The 22,763-nt window shown below is 36.6% G+C and overlaps 1 protein-coding gene across 3 annotated transcripts in view; it reads right to left on the bottom strand.

Annotated features, from left to right (window-relative positions):
• The window catches only part of LOC136032238 (uncharacterized), a 55,399-nt gene extending 37,321 nt beyond the window's left edge, over window positions 1–18,078 (bottom strand). The window contains exon 1 of one of the 3 annotated variants that reach the window (XM_065712464.1): window positions 18,011–18,078. The gene's annotated coding sequence lies outside the window, so the exon portion shown is untranslated. The remainder of the gene's footprint in view (window positions 1–18,010) is intronic. The other 2 variants (XM_065712470.1, XM_065712465.1) reach the window with 2 other exon arrangements.
• Window positions 18,079–22,763: the final 4,685 nt, after the last annotated feature.

Here is a 22,763-nt window from a genome sequence, read left to right as displayed (position 1 = left end):
TTTTTTCCCAAAGTCAACGGATCAAAATTTTGAGATAGCCATTTTGTTCAGCATAGTCGAAAACCATAATAACTATGTATTTGGGGATGATTTACTCCCCCATAATCCCTGGGGGAGGGGCTGCAAGTTACAAACTTTGACCAGTGTTTACATATAGTAATGGTTATTGGGAAGTGTACAGACGTTTTCAGGGGGATTTTATTTTGTTTGGGGGGGGCTGAGGGGAGGGGGCTATGTTGGAGGATCTTTCCTAGGAGGAATCTGTCATGGGGGAAGAAAAATTCAAGGAAAAGGGCGCATGATTTTCTAGCATTACTATAAGAAAACAATGAAAAATAAACATGAAAACGTTTTTTCAAATTAAAGGAAGGAGTAGCATTGAAACTTAAAACGAACAGATATTATTACGCATATGAGGGGTTCTAAAAATACTTTAGCATAAAGAGCGAGGTATTTAGGAGGAGATAAATACCTCGCTCTTTTTGCTAAAGTATTTTTAGTAATTTCAACTATTTATTCTACGGCCTTTCTGATTCAGGGGTCATTCTTAAAGAATTGGGACACAAGTTAAGATTTAGTGTAAAGAGCAAGGTATTAACGAGGATACAAACCCCCTTGTATACATAATAAAAATATAAGATTATGAAAGTTTGTTACGTAAGTTGCTAATTTATAAGTTACGTATATTTTTTACTAATAAAAACGTTCGTTAAAAATTAAAAGTCCTAGTTGCCTTTTTAAGCAACCGAAAAATTGGAGGGCAACTAGGCCTCATTCTCCACCCCTTATTTCTCAAAATCGTCTGATCAAAACTAAGAGAAAGCCATTTAGCCAAAAAAAGAATTAATATACAAATTTCATTTTAATAATTTATGTGCGTAGAGCCAAAACCAAATATGCAGTAATTCAAAAACGTTCAGAAATTAAATAAAAAAAACTAATTTTTTTAGCTGAAAGTAAGGAGCGACATTAAAACTTAAAACGAACAGAAATTACTCCGTATATAAAATGGGTTGTCCCTTCCGCAATCCCTCGCTCTTTACGCTAAAGTTTGACTCTTTGCCACAATTCTACTTTTTAACACAATTAAAAGCTTTAGCGTAAAGAGCGAGGGATTGCGGAGGGGAAAACCCATTTTATATACGGAGTAATTTCTGTTCGTTTTAAGTTTTAATGTCGCTCCTTACTTTCAGCTAAAAAAATTAGTTTTTTTTTATTTAATTGTTAAAAAGAACAAATGAATGTAAATGAGCATTTGAATATATGCTGAAATTCATTCCTGAACGTCTCAAAAATTTTAGATTTATTAACATCATAAAAGAGAAAGCACTTAAAACAGATTCTTATGTCTTTAAAGAGCAAATTACGTTCCGATCTGTAGAAGGTCCTTAACAAGGGTGAGTTGGTCAATTTCCATCATCCACAAAAAGGAGGTAAGGGGTGTCTGGGGTTGTTTTTTTACCCTGCCCAACCCCTGAAGTAAAAAAAAAAGAAAAAACAAAACTGGCAGGGTCAACTATTTTGAAATGCGGTTATTAGAGAGTCTAAATGACTAATAACTGATAAGGCGCTACTTCCGTCATTAATCTTTTCTTATATGCTGATAGTGAAAGTTTTCTACCCTTTTTAGTAGTCAGTTCAGCATTTCTACTATTTCTAAAGTATTTCGCTATGGAGGTGATTATTATTACCCTGCTTTGGCTATTCTTTTCATTCCTTACTTTTCTGGGAAATCAAGATGGATAGCCAAATGCAACTAACTGAGGAAGAAGTTATGGAGCTACTTGAAAGAGAAGAAGATCTACTAGATCTAACATATGAAGGTTGTGTAAGGGATCCCGATTTTTAGCTTGAAGGGAACGTCAAAAAAGATGTCATCGAAGGTGGAACTGACGAAGAAAAGCGGTAGAAGCCCGTCAAACTAGTTCTCCAGATGTACAGGAACCCCAGATTTTGAGTACCTTAGGCAAAGATGACGTTCCTCTTACAAGACAGTTAAAGAACCTTGTCGGTGTGTTTAGTGGTAGAAATGGTAAAACGAAATGGTGCAGGAAAACTCCATCAACTGCACGTACTCACTTTTTCCATATAATATCATAATTACCTGGCATACGAAAATTCAGCATAAGACGCGATTTGTCTCCAGAAGAAGCCCAGGACAACCCGTTCACTAAGGAAATGGCTGTGGGAATTGTGAAGCATACCAACGAAAAGCTTGGGCTTTGTCAAGCCAACTACGGGCTTTGTCAATTGGGAAAATTCGATTACAAAGCCTGTAAACTACACGGAAATGAGAGCCTCTATGAGTCGGTTTTACCTACCGGAATGTTCAAATCTTGAAGATAAGATGCTGAAGGTCAGCTGAGAGGACCGGTCGAGATAAATTTAGACCAACCATGGGTGTCAATAGGTTTCTGTTTATTGAGAGTTGCTTCCGCTTTGATAGTTCTCAGTATCGACCACATTAGGATCGTTTAGCTCCTATCAGAGATCTGCTTAAGCAGTTAGGCTGACCTGCAAATATACTCCAGAGGGGGAGGAAAGCTGACGAGCAACATCCTTCTCAAGGGACTTAGAAAAAGTTTTCTAAAGAAGGTTACTTATCTTGAAAAGTGACACATCTTTTCAAATATTTTATAGCTTTAAAAAATCTTGGTCTTCCAAGGAGAGGTGGTCCGGGGCCTCTGATCCCTTTGGGCATTGTTAAGTTGACTCTATGAGCTCATGTTCTATAATACTCCACTACGTACAACCCTATTGGTCATTATAGCAATGCTGATACAATGCTAAAAAAAAATCAGCAGATGACCTTGAGAATCTTCAAGCTGGTCAAAGACACACAAGTATTCTATTGTGTTCTTAAATAAACAGCAACTGAAAAATTGCTTTCATACGAATTAACAATGTCTCGTCATTAAAGGATATACCACCTTCTACCAATTGCATCAAACAGTTCGTGGTAACGAACTGTAGTAAGGAGCGACCCGGCTCAATAGTAACCAAAACTCTAAAAATGGAATTTTGGTACCAATAGTACATCAAATGAATAGCATTTTAATGCTGATTTTAAATATATAAGTTTCATCAAGTTTAGTCTTACTCATCAAAAGTTACGAGCCTGAGAAAATTTGCGTTATTTTTGAAAATAGGGGAAACACCCCCTAATAGTCATAGAATCTTAACAAAAATCACACTATCAGATTCAGCATATCAGAGAACCCTACTGTAGAAGTTTCAAGCTCCTATCTACAAAAATGTGGAATTTTGTATTTTTACCAGACGGCAGATCACGGATGCGTGTTTATTTGTTTGTTTTTTTTTCCCAGGGGTGATCGTATCGACCCAGTTGTCCTAGAATGTTGCGAGAGGGCTTATTCTAACGGAAAGTAAAAGTTCTAGTTGCCTTTTTAATTAACCGAAAATCGGAGGGCAACTAGGCTTCCTCCCCCGGTCTTTTTTCTCAAAATCATTCGATCAAAATTATGAGAAAGCCATTTAGCCAGAAAAATAAATATGCAAATTCCGTTTTAATTATTCCTCTGTGGAGAGCCAAAATCAAAACATGCATTGATTCAAAAACGTTCAGAAATTAAATAAAAAACAAAGTTTTTTTAATTGAAAGTAAGGAGCGACATTAAAACTTAAAACGAACAGAAATTACTTCGTATATGAAAGGGGCTGCTTCCTCATCAACACCCCACTCTTTACGCTAAAGTTTTTTACTGTTTTAAAAAGAAGAGTTGAGAGAAAGAGTCAAACTTTAGCGTAAAGAGCGGGGCTTTGATGAGGAAGCAGCCCCTTTCATATACGAAGTAATTTCTGTTCGTTTTAAGTTTTAATGTCGCTCCTTACTTTCAGTGAAAAAAAACTTTTTTTTTAATCTTGTGAAGGGAACGATACTCTTTAAATACTTTTGCCATGGGCTGACCTATAGCCACATTTGATTGGCAAATACAAAGTATATCAAACAAGGAAGGAATATCTCCTTTTTGTCTCTCAAAAATGAGGAAAAAGCTAAAGTGCCAATAGAAAAGATAAAACCAAAAAAGACATCTTTAACCTCCCTCCTGCTCTCCACAAAAAAAGAATTTTAGGCTTTGCTCTGCAGGATAAGCTACTCGACAATTTGAAAATCAAGAATCTGCTAAGACAGGGTGACAAAGGGGAAAGAGTGCATCAGACACATATTTAGGTGAATACAGTACAAACCCATGCATAGGAAAATATTATTAAACAAGTCAGCTATTAGTTTGAACAATACCCTAAATAAAGGAGTATTCTGTGCACCAAGAATGAATCTCTTTGAGCAATCTGCTTTAACAAGCAGGGGAATATCACAATTCCTTTTGCTTCGCATCACTCAAATGCTGCAGAGGTTTTCTTCATTACTAGAAATTTTTACCTGACATGCAAGGACTTTACCAGCTTACAGTAAGGCCTTGCTTCTCTGATTTTGATTTTTTATTCTTTGCACTCAGGCATTAATTCAAAAAAAAAAAAAAATGAAGAACGCCCTTGTGACCTCCACCAATGATTGATGTTCTAAAAAAGATACAGGATATACAGGATTGAAAACACCCCCTTTCCCAAAAATAAAACCTATATGTATACAACAGGCACCTTGCATAATTTAGAGGCGTTCCTCTAGGGGTTGTAGGCGTCATGTCATCCCTGGAGGCTTAGCTATTGCATCTTTTAACTACTGTGAAAGTAATGGTCATTTTATAATTTTGACTGAATGTCTTTAGGGTTGCCGGCAGGTAAGAAGGGCACTGGTTGCCCCCCTAATCCCTTTTAACTATTAAAAAACGATGGAACATTCAACTTCCAAATAAACAAGCCTACTTTAAAGTTTCTATAAGAACTCCTTGTATACAAAGTGTCCTGGGGAAAAACCAGGTTCTTTTGCTTGGGGGAGGGGCATAAGAACACTTGCCCCAGGCACAAACATTTTTGCGGTACGAAATTTCAACTAAATGATCTTATAAATGAGTTATAAATTTTTTCGTAATTTTCAAATTGTATTTTTAACAAAACAATGTAGAGGGCCGAGTTGGCAGTAAGAACAAGCAAACTTGAATCCAAAATTTTTATTTTCCCACATCTTTCTGACTGTTCCTTGAAAATAAAAGTAAGTAGACCAGGTTTAGTTTCTTTTTTTGTGATATTGAGTTTCCAACTCTTGTTAAAAATTAATGATAAAACTTTTAGGAGACAGAGGGGAGGGTGCTAATCAAGATTTCGCTGCAGGTGCAAGAGAGGCTAGAACTGTCACTGGGAAAAAAGGAAATAAATAGTACACGGAAACCACTTCACTCAGTACTTTCCTGCCTATGATGCACACAAAAAGTTGTTGGGATGCAACAGTTGGTGAGACGCAAATATAAAGGCAGTAATTATTATATTTGGAAAGACCATTGGATGGAGAATGTAATTGGTGTATTTTGGTAGATTTTGATTTTTCTGATACTTTTACTAGGTAGAAGGCATACACACCCCTTGATGGATCATTTAATAGTGATTCCAAATTCACTAATTGCATCCCTGCAAAAAAATCCCTATTCCTCCAAAATGTGACCAGATATTGCACTAGGCTAAACATAAAACTTTGCCGGTTTTTTTTTAGATTTAGATATACAAGCCAAGTGTTGATGAGAAATGAGTATACAAAATAATGCAAACCAACAAAGTCAGCAAAGTTTTGCATACAGCCTAGGGCTATATTTGGCATTACTAGAGAGCAGGTTGGAGTATATTTGCAAGGGTAGGGATTAGCATATTTGGAGTCAGCCTTAAAAGACACAATGCCCAACTGCCCATTGACCCAACTGCTAGATCAATGGGCTGAGGCATGGCTTATTGAAATCAATGTTGTCAAGTGTTATATCATTCACTTTGGCAAACTGAATCCTTGCTGCTCTTATTTTTTCATAGGCCACCAACACACCTCTGTAGTGGGCATATCTTGGTGTCGCTACTGACAAATTCTCCGCTCATGCTAAGAAGTCCGCTGCTGGGGCTAGTTCAACAACGGGATTGATTAACTATACTATTTCCAACCGTTCCCCTAAAGTCATCAGTCTTCTATATAAGGAATTTGTGCATCCTCAGATTGAAGTTGGAATGTCTCTTACCTCCCAATATTTAAAAAAAGACATAAAAGTTCTTGAAGATGTGCCACAAAAGTGATATCTGGCATTTGGGAGCTTTCCTACCCTGACTATCAAAACTGAATCTCCCTACACTTGTTTACAGGAGAAATAGAGGGGATGCCATTTTAGCTGACAAGCTATTGAGGGCTAATACTCTCCCAGCATTATTCCCTACTGTTGATAATAACTCAAGAACTCGAGGTCATCACCTGAAACTTGGCAAGCACTCTACATCATCAAACGTCTGCACTCAATTCTTTTCATCAAACACTGTCAACAGTTAGAACAAACTATCTAATGAAACCATTACTGCTGAATCCATTGAATTTTTCAAACAAAGGCTAGATGCTGAGTGGTCCTCCAAAGCGTAAATTTAATTGGAATGCTACTGAACATGCAAAAGAATCTGGTCACTAATGAACTTTGAATACAAATAAATAAAAAAAACAAGTTTTTTAACTGAAAGTAAGGAGCGACGTTAAAACTTAAAACGAACAGAAATTATTCCGTATATGAAAGGAGCTGATCAGCTCCCCGCTCTTTACGCTAAAGTTTGACTCTTTCTTTCAACTCTACTTTTTAAAACAATAAAAAACTTTAGCGTAAAGAGTGGTGCGTTGAGGAGGGAACAGCCCCTCTCATATACGGTATAATTTCTGTTCGTTTTAAGTTTTAATGTCGCTCCTTACTTTCAGTTAAAAATTTTATTTTTTTTTAATTTCTGAACTTTTTGAATTAATACGTGCTTCGATTTTGGCTCTCTGAACATGAATAATTAAAAGCAAATTTATATATTAATTTATTTTTTTGGCTAGATGGCTTTCTCATAGTTTTCATCGGACGATTTTGAGAAAAAGGAGCAGGAGAGTAGGCCTAGTTACCCTCCAATTTTTTGGTTACTTAAAAAGGCAACTAGAACTTTTAATTTTACGAACGTTATTATTAGTAAAAATATACGTAACTCAGGAATTAACTTACGTTAGGAACTTCTAAATTCGTATGTTTTTATTACGTAAATGAGGGGGTTCCCCCCCGTCAATATCTCACTCTTTACACTAGGACTTAAATTTTGTCCCAATTCGTTAAGAATGGCACCTGAATCACAAAGGCCGTAGAATAAATAGTTGAAAATAATAAAATTACTTTAGCGTAAAGAGTAAGGTATTAGGAGGAGATGAACCTCATTATGTGCATAATAATTTCTGTTCGTTTCAGGTTTTGATGCTGCTTCTTACTTTCAGTTGAAGAAACTTTTTCATATTTATTTTTCCACGGGGACTATGGGGGAGTAAGTCGTCCCCAAAGACATAGTTTTTAGGTTTTTTGACTATGCTGAATAAAATGGCTATCACAGAATTTTGATCCGGCGACTTTGGGAAAAACGAGCGTGAGAGGGGGCCTAGGTGCCCTCCAATTTTTTAGGTCACTTAAAAAGGGCACTAGAACTTTTAATTTCCGTTGAAATAAGCCCTCTCGCGACATTCTAGGACCACTTGGTCGATACGATCACTCCTGGGGAAAAAACAAACAAAAAACAAACAAATAAACACGCATCCTTGATTTGTCTTGTAGCAAAAAATACAAAATTCCACATTTTTGTAGATATGAGCTTGAGACTTCTATAATAGGGTTCTCTAATACGCTGAATCTGATGGTGTGATTTTCGTTGAGATTCTAGAACTTTTTAGGGGTGTTTCCCCCTATTTACTGAAAACAAAGAGCGACATTAAAACTTAAAATGAACAGAAATTACTCCATATATGAAAGGGGCTGTCCCCTCCTCAACGTCCCGCTCTTTGCACTAAAGTTTGACTCTTTCTTTGAACTCTACTTTTTAAGACAGTAAAAAACTTTAGCGTAAAGAGCAGGGGGGGTCAAAGTTTGTAAATTACAGCCCCTCCCACGGGGATTGTGGGGAAGCAAGTCGTCCGCAAAGACATAGTTATTAGGTGTTTCGACTATGCAGAATAAAATGGCTATGTCATAATTTTGATCCGGTGACTTTGGAAAAAATGAGCGTGGGAGGGGGCCTAGGTGTTCTATAGTTTTTTGGTCACTTAAAAAGGGCACTAGAAATTTTACTTTCCGCGAAAATGAGACCTCTCAAGACATTCTAGGACCATTGGGTCGATACGATCACCACTGGGGAAAAAAAAACAAGAGCTAGGAGATCATATGGCACTTGTGACAAGGTCAGAAGAGCCAAGAGCTCATATGGCATGAGCTCTCGCAAAATTTTAAGAATCAATAGATTGATTTAAAAGGCAAATCAAAGACTTAATGCCGGTCGAGATATAAAATAAAAGCTCTGAGAAATAAGGTCTTTCTAAATATCAACATTCATTAAGATCTGATCACCCACTCGTAAGTTAAAAATACCTCATTCTTTCTAATTTTTTCTCTCCTTTCAGCCCCCAGATGGTCGAGCCAGGAAAAACACCTTTATCAAGTCAATTTGTGCAGGTTCCTGACACGCCTACCAATTTTCATCGTCCTAGCACATCCAGAAGCACCAAACTCACAGAAGCACTGGACCCCCCCCCCTAAATCTCCCAAAGAGAGCAGATCCAGTATGGTAACAATTATCTAGCACATTTGCTTATTCTATAAGCCAAGTATCATCCCGATCTCTCCACTCTAAGCGTTTTCCAAGATTTCTGGTTTTCCCTTTCAACTCCCCCCACTGTCACCAGATCCGGTCGAGATTTGAAATAAGAACTCTGAGACATGAGTTCCTTTAAATGTCACATTCCATTAAGATCTGGTCACCTGTTCTTTAGTTAAAAAATACCTCGATGTTTCTAATTTTTCTGAATTAACACCACCACCACCCCCCCCCCCAAAGACCCCCAAAGAGAGCTGATCCGTTCCAATTATGTCAATCAGGTATCTAGAACTTGTACTTATTCTTCCCATCAAGTTCCATCCCGATCTCCCCACTCTAAGCGTTTTCCAAGATTTCTGTTTCCCCCCCTCCAGCTCCGTGTCCCCGGATCCGATTCGAATTGAAAATGAAGCATCTGAGACACAAGATCTTCCTATATATCAAGTTTCATTAAGACCAGATTACCTATTCGTAAGATATGGATGCCTCAATTTTCACATTTCCCCCTAAAACTCCCCCCAATGTCACTGAATCTGGTCAGGATTTAAAATGACAGCTCTGAAGCACAAGATCCTTCTAAATATTAAATTACATTAAAATCTGGTTACCCGTTCGTAAGTTACAAATACCTCATTTTTTTCAGTTTTCCGAATTACCCTCCCCCAACTCCCGCAAAAAGAGCATATCCAGTCCAGTTTTGTCAGTCACGTATCTTGGACTTGCGCTTATTCTTCCCAGCAAGTTCTATCCTCATCTTTTCACTCTAAGCCTTTTCCAAGATTCCCCCCTACACCTCACAGTGACACTGGATCCCGTCGGCATTTGAAATAAGAAATCTGAGTTACGAAGTCCTTCTAAATATAAAATTTAATCAAGATCCAATCACTCCTTCGTAAGTTAAAAGCACTTCATTTTTCTAATTTTTCAGAATCAACCCTCCCCCAACTCTCCAAAGAGAGCGGATCTGTTCTGGTTTTGTCAATCACATAACTGGGACTTGTGCTTAGTTTTTCCAACAAGTGTCATTCCAATCCCTCCACTCTAAGCATTTTCCAAGATTTCAGGTTTCCCCCTCCAACTCCCCCCAATGCCACCGGATCCGGTCAGGATTTAAAATAAAAGCTCTGAGACACGATATCCTTCTAAATATCAATTTTCATTAAGATCCAATCGCCCGTTCGTCAGTTAAAATACCTCATTTTTTGTAATTTTTCCAGATTAACCGCCCCCCACTCCTCCTCAGAAGGCCGAATCGGGGAAACGAGTATTTCTAATTGAATCTGGCCTGGTCCCTGATACGCCTGCCAAATTTCATCGTCCTAGCTTATCTGGAAGTGCCTAAACTAGCAAACCCGAGACAGACAGACAGACCGATAGAAAGACGGACCGACAGAATTTGCCATCGCTATATGTCACTTGGTTAATACCAAGTGCCATAAAAAACAAATAAACACACATCAGTGATCTGTCTTGTGGCGAAAATACAAAATTACACATTTTTGTAGATAGGGGCTTGAAACTTCTGCTGTAGGGTTCTCTGACACGCTGAATCTGATGGTGTGATTTTCGTTAAGATTCTATCACTTTTTAGGGGTGTTTCCTCCTTTTTTACAAAATAAGGCAAATTTTCTCAGGCTCTTAACTTTTGATGAGTAAGACTAAACTTCATGAAAATCGTAGATTTAAAATCAGCATTCAAATGCGATTCCTTCGATATAAGTTTTCCCAATAACCATTACTAGATGTAAACAATTGTCAAAGTTTGTAACTTACAGCCCCTCCCCCACGGACTCTGGGGAGCTAAGTCGTCCCCAAATATAGTTGTTATGTTTTTCGACTATGCTGAGCAAAATGGCTATCTCGAAATTTTGATCCAGTGACTTCGGAAAAAAATGAGCGTGGGAGGGGGCCTAGGTGCCTTCCAATTCTTTGGTCACTTAAAAAGGGCAATAGAACTTTTAGTTTCCGTTAGAATGAGCCCTCTCGCGACATTTTAGGACCACTAGGTTGATACAATCACACCTGGAAAAATAAACATGCATCTGTGATCTGTCTTCTCGTAAAAATAAATACAAAATTCCATGTTTTTGGAGATAGAAGCTTGAAACTTCTACAGTAGGGTTTGCTAATACGTTGAATTTGATGGTATGATTTTCGTTAAGATTTTATTACTTTTAGAGGTTTTTTCCCCTATTTACTAAAATAAGGCAAATTTTCGCAGGCTTGTCACTTTTGATGTTTAAGACTAAACTTGACGAAACTTATTTATTTAGAATCAGCATAAAAATAGGATTCTTTTAATGACTATTGGTGTCAACATTCTGTTTTTTAGAGTTTTGGTTACTATTGAGCCAGGTTGCTCCTTACTACAGTTCACTACCACAAACTGTTTGAAACCTGCTAAACAAACAGAAGCAGTTTGCACCATTACTAAATATCATGGTTGCTTTACTAGCAATATACCCCAGTGGCGTCGCTTAACGGGGGGGGCAAGGAGGAGGGGGAAAGTTACATCCCAATAATTAGGAAATAAATTAAATTTATCAATTAGCATTAAAACTGTTGCTTGTCTTAAGTGTCAAATTTACTCTTTATTTTGAACGGATAATTTTTTTCTAATTAATCCATGATCATTTTTAACATAGCGAAAACGAGAAAACTAGCAGTCCATTACACTTCATAACATGTTCCACATTAATATTTTTCATGTAAAAGTGTTAGGTTAGTTAATGGCAAAATTGAAAAATGTTCTATGCTTCCTGTTATGCCACATTTGCCCAGGTCAACTTTCCCCCTTGATATTTAAGGTACTTTACTTCCTAAAATCTATCAGTTGAAGATTAGATTCTTTTGTTTTAAAACGTTTAAAAGTGGAAATGAGTACACTGTCTACATCAACAAAAAGGACATAATTGGAATCAATGAAGAATAAAAAAGTAGATATACAGTGGATATAATTTCCTGAGTAAAAAAGAAATCATTGAAAAAGAAAATAAGCATAAATGTTTAGCTTCGTTCCAAGAGCTCTAAAGTGCGTATTACTGTATTTAGCAAGATTCTGATGATTGCAAATAAAGATACAAAGCAGAAGGTAATTTTCAAACTCTAGGGGTCACTTTTCGCTTCCAACTGGCGTCCTTCGCAATTTTTAACTAATTTAAGGTTTCTGCTGCAGTGATGCCAATAATTGTTAAGATTTTCTGGATATTCTTTGTCAAATATTGCCCAATGGATAAGTTAATAATTCTAACTTTAATTTTGAACACTTTCAAATTTAACAAGAGCTAAGAGCTCATATGGCACTTGTGACGAGATCGGAAAAGGCAATAGCTCATATGGCATGAGCTCTAGCAAAATTCCAAGAGCCAATAGATTGCTTTAAAAGGAAAATCAGAGGCTTATGCCGGTCGGGATTTAAAATAAGAGCTCTGAGACACGAAGTCCTTCTAAATATCCAAATTCAATAAGATTCAACCACCCACTCAAAAGTTAAAATACTTCATTTTTTCTAATTTTTCCTCTCAATTCAGCCCCCTAGATGGTCGAATCGGGGAAAACGACTTTATCAAATCAATTTGTGCAGGTCCCTCACAGATCTGCCAATTTTTATCGTCCTAGCACGTCCAGAAGCACCAAACTTGCCAAAGCACTGGATCCCCCCCAATAATTCCCCCAAAGAGAACGGATCTAGTCTGGTTACGTCAATCACATATCTATGACATTTGCTTATTCTACCTACCGAGTTTCATTCAATCTCTCCACTCCAAGTGTTTTCCAAGATTTCCAGTTTCTCCCTCCAACTCCCCCCAATGCTATCAGATTTGGTCGAGATTTAAAATAAGGACTCCGAGACCTGAGTTCCTTCTAAATATCTAATTTCATTAAGATCCGGTAACTCGTGCTGAAGTTAAAAATACCTCAATTTTTCTAATTTTATAGAATTAATCCCCCCCCCCAACTCCCCCAAAGAGAGCAGATTCAGTCCGGTAATGCCAATAACGTATACAGGGCTTGTGCTTATTCTTCCCACCAAGTTTCATTCTAATCTCTCTACTCTAAGCATTTTCCAAGATTTCCTGTTTACCCCTCCTACTCCCCAAATATCATCAGGTACAGTCGGGATTTAAAATAATAGCTCTGAGACATGAGGCCCTCCAAAATATCAAATTTCATTAAGATCCAATCACCCATTTGTAAGTTAAAAATACATCATTTTTTTCAATTTTTCCTCTCCTTCCAGTCCCTTAGATGGTCAAATCAGAAAAACGACTGTTATCAAGTCAATTTGTGCAGATCCCTGACCCACCTATCAATTTCCTCTTCCTAGCATGTCCAGAAGCTCTGATTTCGCTAAAGCACTGGAAATCCCGCCCAATTCCCCCAAAGCGAGTGGATCCATTCTAACTATTTCAATCCTGTATCTAGAACTTTTGCTTATTCTTCCCATCAAGTTTCATCCTGATCTCTCCACTGTAAGCAATTTCCAAGATTTCCAGTTTCCGAGATTTCTGTTCCCCCCTCCAGCCGCCTATGTCCCTGGATTCGACTTGAATTGAAAATGGAACATCTGAGACATAAGATAATTCTACATATCAAGTTTCATTAAGATCCAATTACCCATTCATAAGATAAAGATACCTCAATTTTCATGTTTTCCAAGATTGCCAGTTTCCCCCTCCAAGTCCCCTCAATCTCACAGGATCTGTTCGAGACTTAAAATAAGAGCTCTGAAGCACAAGATTATTCTATATATCAAATTCCATTAAGATCTGACCACCCGTTTGCAAGTTACAAATACCACATTTTTTCTAATTTTTCTGAATTACCCCCCCCCCCTACTCCCCCAAAGAGATCGGATCCGGTCCGGTTATGTCAGCCACGTATCTTAGGCTTGTCCTTATTCTTACCAACATGTTTCATCCTGATCTCTCCACTCTAATCGTTTTCCAAGATTTCCAGTCCCCCCCCCCAACACTGGATCTGATCGCGATTTAAAATAAGATATCTGAGTTACAAGGTTCTTCTAAATATGAAATTTCATCCCTCCACTCTAAGCGTTTTCCTAAATTTTAGGTTTCCCCCTCCAACTCCCATTAATGTCACCAGATCTGGCCAGATTTAAAATAAGAGCTGTGAGACACAATATCCTTCTAAATATCAAATTTCATTAAGATCCAATCTCCATTTGTAAGTTAAAAATACCTAATTTTTCTATTCTTTTCAAATTAACCTTCCCTCCACTCCCCCCCCCCAGATGGTCAAATCAGGGAAACGAATATTTGTAATTTAATCTGGTCTAGTCCCTGATATGCCTGCCAAATTTCATTGTTCTAGCTTAGCTGGAAGTGCCTAAACTACCAAAACCAGGAGAGACAGACAGACCAAAAGACTGACAGAATTTGTGATTGCTATATGTCACTTGGTAAATGCTATTGTGCTGCCTATAATTTTTGGTTCAGCTTTGTCCTGCTTGTATCAATGCTATTTATTAATATAAATTGACAAAACCACAAACAAATCAATTTAAAGCATAAATAAAATTCCAATAAATAATGTATATTTTAAGTTTAGTAAAACAAATTAAATCTTACTGAGTCAAAATCTATTCAAAATCACAAGCAAATGAATAGCACTATACCAGGGCTATTAGATTAGATCTTGTTTTTATTATGATATCAAACATCCTGTGCTGGGTCTGGGGTTGGGAGAAGTGGAAGGGGATATGTACTGCAGCATTAGTGGTGAATATGGCTATAAAAAACAAGTTTGTACAAAATTCACCTTCACCCACCCAAAAACCTGTTTATGCTATAATACTGCCATCTGTGGTAGCTCATTATTGACAATTTTAGCAAAATCTGAGCACCAGCACTTATATTTATGATTGTTTAATGTGTGTTTATTGTATATAATGTATTGTGCAATATTTTTGAATTCAATAAGTAGCATGTTTGTCAACTAGTCCTGCTTGAATAGCACCCCCTCTTGCCCTCTCCCACACAAAAATACTATAGCTAACCTCGGGAATATACCCATCCTGTGCCTGCATAGTATGCAGAATAACTGTACTTGACACACATTGACTGCAGCTCTACTATACTTCAGCCCCCTCCCCCTGGGTGAAAATATATAGCCCAAATTATATATTTGCCATTCCATATAATCAAAAGGAGAACAATGCTCTTGTTTCAAGCTGTGTGCCCATAAATTGAATCAATTGTGTCGAAATCAAGAAATGGAAAAACTACTGCAACTATGAACTCATTGAAGCACTGAGCTACCTGAGCCCAATTCAGCTACTCATGCTCCTCCTTCATCCCTATCTATTCACAGCCTCCCTCTTCACACCCACCCAAAAAGTTTCAATTTCCCTTATATCTTTCCTTACAACTCCCACTCCCTTTCAGGATAACCTGCTTTTTTTGGCCAAAGGTGGTTGGCCAAAAAGGACAATCTTCAGCAATCTGTCATCCTTCATCTGCAAAATCTGTTCTAGCCATCTCATTCTTTCTCTCATTATAGCCTTAGAAAGTGTGATTGAGCCAGATGTTTGTTCAAACTATTTTTTCAAGATATGGTCAGTCAGTCAGGTACCCAAAACAATCTGTAGGCAATTTCCCTGGAAAAATCCAGGGAAACCTACTCTGTTTTTCAGAGTACCCACACTTCAGAACCATACTTAACCACTGTCATCACTGTAGCTTCAAGTGGTCAAATCTTATTTTGCTCACTCATTTTCTTATCCTTTTGTACTTTTTTCAACCACAAAAATGAAAATCCTGAGCCTTTACTATTCTAATTCTAACATCAGTAACCCTCTTTACTAATAATACTACCCAGGTAGGTAAAACTGTCCACTTGATCAATCTTCTCATTACCAAACATTATCTCTTCACCTTTACTTATTCATAGCTTTAGCAACTTAGTCCTCTTGAAATTAATTTCCATACCTATTCTTGCACACTGAACTTGCAAATCCTCTAAAATTCCATTTATTTTACTAAAAATATCATCTAAGATGCTTAAATCATCAGCATGATATCTATCCAGGAGAGGAAAACTTACCTATTTGATTTTGTTACTCTCCCATTGCCTTTGCTGGGCTCCTTTGAACACAATCCATCAAAATCATCCATATAAACAGGGGTGAGTGCAACCCTTCTTATCTGCAGATTTAATACAAAACTAGCTACTAACCTAGTTTCTTACTGTAATTGCTGTGATGTTATTCTTGTACATAGCACTAATCATTTTATCATGTTTATGTGGTATACTATACAAGGATAGGAGCTTTGCTAAGGCTTTTCTATCAACTGAATCAAGAGTTTGCTCATAATCTATAAAAAGGTGGACCAAAGGTATTTGATGACTCAGGCACTTCTCAAATACTTATCTAAAAGTAAAAATTTGGTCATAATATCTTCTACTGACCCTGAAACTACACTGTTTTTCTCTTAAAGCTTTATCAACTGTATCTCTAAGTCTAAACAGTATCATTATGCTAAGTAATTTGCTTCCTACAGAAACCCAGCTAATGCTTCTATAATTACTCACTCATTCTTGTCATCTTTTTATGGAGGTGTTTGATTAGTTTTCTTAAAATTCCTTGGTTCTCCTGAAAACACATGGAAAATATACAACTTGGACTACATATGTTAAAATTCTAGTTGATTGACTTCTTGCTATCTCAGAAAGGGGTTAGGTTAGGAAAATGAAACTTTCAGGGATGGGTCTACAGGCTAAAGTATGTCCTGGGAAGGTATTTTGAAGTACCCACCTCTACTCCTTCTCCTTCTAGAGGGCCCTGACCTTTGATGACCTTCAATAATATGTGTGTTATAAAAGTCAAACCTTGCAAAATAGATCTTCTGCTTGAATGAAGTACAGAAATTTTCTTTTCAGCTTCACAACTTTGCTCAATCCCAATTTATAAGGTTTTAAAGATAAGAAAATACATTTTCTACATTTTGAAAAAAAAACCTTGATATGGCTCAGAACTCTACTCAAATCTCAGGAATTGCATTTTCAGAACTAAAGGCAGAGAAAAAGCAATGGGTAACTGAAAATTAAGGTAAAATGTTGTTTTGTTGAAATTTCAATATGTATAGACCTGCCATGTAGGCAAATTTCATTGCTCTCTAGAGGAAGAAGGAGAGGAAGTGGGTAGGCCTACTTTAAAATACCTTCCTTGGATATACTTTAGCCTGTAGACTCATTCCTAAAATTTTCATTTTCCTAGCCTAACCCCTTTCTGAGATAGCAAGAAGTAACTCAACTAGAATTTTACCCTACTTATTTGCATATTATGGAGGGAGGGGGTTTAAATTTTAGTGGAGCTGTGATCAAAATGTGTTAACTAAAATCATTCTGTATATTATGAAATCTGTTTTCTTAACATGTTTCCTTATAAATAGCCCCTAATCTATGCTTGATCATTAAATCCTGTGATAATTCATAGACTAAGTTGTTTGTTCAAACAGGACTCTGTAGTCTTGACTTGCAAAATTTGGTTGTGTCTCAAGAAATTGTAATGAAATGTATATAAAATAATATTTGAAGTGATTTAAAAAGTGGAAGGAAAGACAATAAGCAAACTAATAGAAATATACCGCCTATTATAAAGTTAGCTAGTATGAGCATTTTATTGTTTTGTTTTAATTTGTTATGCACTCCTAGAGCTAGCCTATATAAGGGACTACCACAAGGTAGGGGGGTTTACTGTCAAAAAGTAACCATGATATTTGGAATTATCAGACAATAACAAATATGATGGTGGGCTTCTAACCGAGGCCATTCCTAGGGATAGTGTTGCCCAAGGCAAAAGTAATTACACCTCCCCCTTGACTCAAACATAAATAAAAAGCCCCAGCCATGGCTCCCCTTGTCAAAACACACAAAACAGCTTGCCCTGGTTACTCTCCATTTTGAACACTCATGCTGCTACCCTACTTTTTTATGCTAGTATGTTTCTTTCAAAAGTGGCCAACCACTTTTACTCCAATTTCTATATCTCTTTGCACTTTAAAATGTTTTCATCTTTGTCTTTAAGAATTGTAAAGAGTAAATTGTGCAAGAATATAGGCTAGTTAAATTCATGTTAATTCAAAGACCTATAAGTCTGAATCTATAGCCTAGGCTGAATACTAGCTTAAATTTACCCTGGTATGATCTATTAAGACCTCAAAAGTTAGAAGCAGAGAAAACAACTTAAAACCGGTTCTTTTATTAAAAAGGAATTAACACGAAAGCTTACGAAGTCACAAACATAGTCAACTTTTGAAATGCAGCCTACGACATAGGCTCAGCATAATTCTATTTAGATTAAAGGACCTTCTTACCTTAATGGCAGGGAGAAATTGTAGATGACAGGACGTTCCCTGGCATCGGTAATATGTGTGTTTGAACCTTGCACTATGGTCAACTTCCAGCGTTTTACCCTAGACTAATACGGGCCTCAAATCAGCATCAGCAAGTAAATGAAACCCAACGCGAACAGAAATTACAATAAATAGCCAAGTCAAACTCAAAACAAGGAAACATTTACAGAAATAGTGCTGACAACCCCCATGCCTTCTCGAGACCAGAAAATAACTTGTGCTTTACTGAAAAGAAAAATGACCGTGGGTGGATTATGAGATTAATGTATATATGCTGATATTTATTCCTTGAGGTCTCAAGAACTTATTTGTCTATTAAGGTCAAAAAAGTGAAAACATTTAAAATGTATTTTATTTTGAGTTTTGTATTTTATTGTAATTTCCGTTCATTTTGGGTTTCATTTACTTATTGTTGGTGATCTGTAGTATTTATACGTTTGAAAGATTATTTAACTTTATTTTTGCTCATTTTTGGTTTAATGCAGCTCTTCGCTTTTCTTTGGAAAACTTGTTTTGCGATTTTTGTTTTGTTTTATACTATCAATTTGAAGAAGAATTCAAGCACCATCTCTACCAATAACTTTAGAGTGTCACACATTTGTGAGCACCATCAGAGAAAATTGATTTGGGTCACGATATTTAAACTAGCTGAAACTATCACAGTTAAATTTCAAGGTCAAACCGAAGATCTCAATCAGTCAATCACTCAATCAATCAATTGATTATCCAAATGCCAACAAAAAATTATATCTCCAGCCCCAGAAACGGTTCTTTGGCCTTTATATGTGGAACAACTAAAAAAGAAAAATAGGGAACAGCTACACAACAAAATCAAAACACAAAAGAAATACTTAAACCCCCTTGAGCTGGCTTAAGTAGGTTACTCCACACGATGTTAAGCTGATTTAAATCAGACCTGATCAATGGAGCAAATGAAATATTTATATTCCCTAAATTACAAAAATGCTGCGCAAACCAATCAGTAACGAAAGATGGAATAGTTTTTAAAGCTACGGGAATATCCAAATGGAGTTGAGGAAATTTGAAGGACGCGCACGAAAGAATGTAGATTGAATTTAAATACACTAATTAGTTAGTTGTAGCATTATTGTTTCCGGTATAAGGGTCCTTGCCTTATCATATAAATTTGTTAGTGGTTTCAAAAAAGAAGAGAGAGTTGAAATCCAAATTGTCAAGCAACAAGAGACGACGGACTGAACTAAGCAATGGAACTTAATTTTAAAAATTGATTGAGGAAAAATAAGTTTTAGCTTCCGTAAAATTCCATGACTTCATGAAAGATTCATTTTAATTACTCTAATATGATGATTGAACGAAAAATTTTCATCAGGAAGAATACTGATAAATCGAACATAATTATCCGTAGATTTACTGAGAGAATCCCTTGACAGATGGATATCAGATAGCCCGAAAAAATACGAGAGAAAACTAAAAAAAAAACAACTTAGCAACATTTAAGGTATGGCATTTAGTATCTTGCGAAAGGATGACCCTTTGAAAAAGGTTTACTAGATCTATCCCAATGAGTTCTGAAATAAACTAGTCTGATACTCTTGATCAAGGTTTAAGGTTAATAGAGCAGTCATCAGCCCGTCTGCCAGGACATGGGGAGGCTAATCTTCCTGCATTCCCTCCCGTGACTTTTTTTTCTAACTAGTATGCATCGATATGTGATTAAACTCAGCGAAAATGGGAGGGGGGCTGTACCCAAAGGACCCAGTTTGGTCACGGCGATCGTGTGTAATTTTATGCAAAATTAGCTTGATAAATGAAAAAGCTTTACTTAAAAAAAAAATAAGTCACAAACAGCTCAGTTTCGCTATTAAAATAATTTGACTTAACTCTGAGGGCAAAGCTTCTGAGCCAGCCTACATTTATTAAGGAAAGTACATAAAGGTGACTATAGATGGAGGGAGCACCCATATATGTACAAGAGTCTAAAGTTGTCCAAATTATAACATGGTAGGCAAAGGCACGTGAGATCTCGAAGTAACAGATAGATTAATCGCTTCCTTCCTTTCCTCTATTTTCGGGTTCTTGAAGCTGTATAATATGTTATTTATTGCCTTAAGACTAGTCAATGTCAATTAATGTGTTTATTTTATGAATAGCCAAATTACTTATCTTACCCGTTTCATTTAAATTATGGCGACATTCCTCGTAAGGAAACTGACGGGGTTTCTCTTAGGCTAACTATGGAATTTTTCGACTGGCTGTACGATTGTAAGCCCCTTCTGGCACTTTTATTTACTATAATTATTGCAAGTAATGTTAATTTTTGATTATGTGCATTTGTTTTCCAATAGTCTAGTTCGCTTGAGCTTTATTATTTGGATTACAGTTTGCAAAAAAAAAACACACAATACACTTAGTTTAAAGTAAAATCATGTTTTATGTTTATAGCTTTCAAAACAATGATTTATTATTTAGGGTAAAAACAATTTAGAATAAAACAAATCAAATTAAAAGTGCTATTAGTAAAAAAACATTAAAAATATTTATCATTTTTTAACAATAACCTAGTGTCACATAAGTTTACAGTGTAATTTGCACAGATATTTAATCTGACAATTTCTTTTATTTATTTATAACCCACAAATTATAATAGAATGGAGTAAAAAAAAACACACACACGAACTATAATACAACATAGATAAATTAACTCAACTTAAAAAAATGGCTAAAGATTGTCAAAACGCCAATCATTTGCTGAGTTTTTATACATAGATCTACATATATTTGTTTCAGTCGGGAGGGCGCATCAACAATGTCAAATTTAGAAACAGTTCTATGGCTCCAGTACCACCAAGGCAAACACAGTACTTAAAATATCCTTAGCGTATTTTCTTCGTATCCTTCTTGCGAAGGAGGAAAGTATATCCAGTAAGATAGCAAACAGCAGGTGCACACAAACTAGAATAAAGTCGGCAAAGTCCTTTTCGGCTATACCGACCCTGATTGGGTGAAATTTTTTCGTAAACAACCCGCATACTTTTCAGCACGCCGGACGTAACAGCAGAGCAAGTAGACGAAAGTGACGTGGTAAAAGAATATCCCTAACCATTTAATACTTGCTGAACTTGGTATAATTGAAAAACTCAAGCAAAAAGACGATACTGGTGGAGGACTCCCAAAACACAAAAACTCACATTTAGCAGCAATAACTGAAAAGCACATTGCAGACAATGCGGCTGAAAGCAGGCCAAAGTTAGTATTTAGACTTTGTTTTGTCCGGCTAAGAAGTAGAACATCATCAGAATAAGCAACGTGACTAATCCATAAGCTATCATTGTAAGAAACTGACGGTTGAAGACGCTGGAGACACGAAGCTAAAACACACTTACATATACTCGGAGATAACACGGCACCTTGCCTAACGCCTCTTTGAACAGGAATATCCCCCTAGAGTACCATTCTACTTCGCCAAAACTAAAGAATTAGTATACCAATGCTTAAGCATAGAAACAACAGAAAGGTTAATGCCAGACACTGCTAGAGAAAACAAAGCATTTGAGTAAGTTACATTGTCAAAAGTACTAGATATGTCAACGGTTAAACAGTACAGAGGACTTTTTTTTTAGCATCAACTTGTTCCATTAGCTGACCCACAATATTGTGAGCTTGACCGTTGCCCATAAATTTTTTAAAACCAAGGGGGAAGGGTATAAATTGCACATAGAGCTAAGGACCGGTAGTAGCACATATTCAAATAGCTTACTAACAAAACAAAATACAGTTATAGGACGGTAGTTAGAGCTAGCACTGGGATCCTTACCCCCTTTTAACAATGGAAGATTTACAATCGGACAAAAAACTATCCGGCACAATGGACTGTGCCAAGTAAATTTAAAAAATAATTGCAAATGCTTCAGTAGTTCAGGATAGTCATGAGTAAAAAACTTGAAGCAAAGACCATCACTATCAACGGACTCAGACTTATTCACTTGCTTAAGAGCTCTGAGTATAAGACGAGATTCTACCAACAGCATTTGAAATTGGCTGATACGAATTGGAAGGATTGAGTTGAGAAGCTTTGTAAAATGATTTTGGAGATTAACAATTAAATAAATTTATAATGGGAAACGAGATCACATAGCCAAAGAGATGAATTAATTGGAGGTGAACAGTTTACACAGTTTATAACACAATCCCAGGATTTCTTGTTGCAGGGACCGTCCCAGGCACTTAGTCTCGCTTTGCACAGGGAATAATTGTACTCTCGTTCGGTTTTCTACTTTATTTGATTGACTGAACCAGAAGGGGGGCAATCACAAGGTATCCACATGTGGAGCCGGAACTTAGATTTTTGTTTAGCCATCTTCACTTTAGGATCGGCCTTCCACAAGGGATTGAGAGTAACTGTTCACACATGCTCATATAAGAAAGCTTTTTTAGTGGCAGATTTGAGATAGAACACTATTTGCTGGAAATACGAGTTGATATCTATCCACGTTGAAGTCGTACATACAGATGCTTACAATAAGTGGTATGGTACTTTAATAGATGATAATAACTGGGACAATGTCAGTACATAAAGGGGAACATTTGAATTTTTTCCAATTTATCTTTGAGAACCACTTGGGTAGTTTTGGCACTCAGATATTGCCA

The sequence above is a fragment of the Artemia franciscana genome, chromosome 10 (assembly GCF_032884065.1).
Source record: "Artemia franciscana chromosome 10, ASM3288406v1, whole genome shotgun sequence".
NCBI classification, from domain to species: Eukaryota; Metazoa; Arthropoda; class Branchiopoda; order Anostraca; family Artemiidae; genus Artemia; species Artemia franciscana.
Note: the sequence above shows the minus strand (reverse complement) of the source record. Positions and strands in the feature narration are given on the sequence as shown.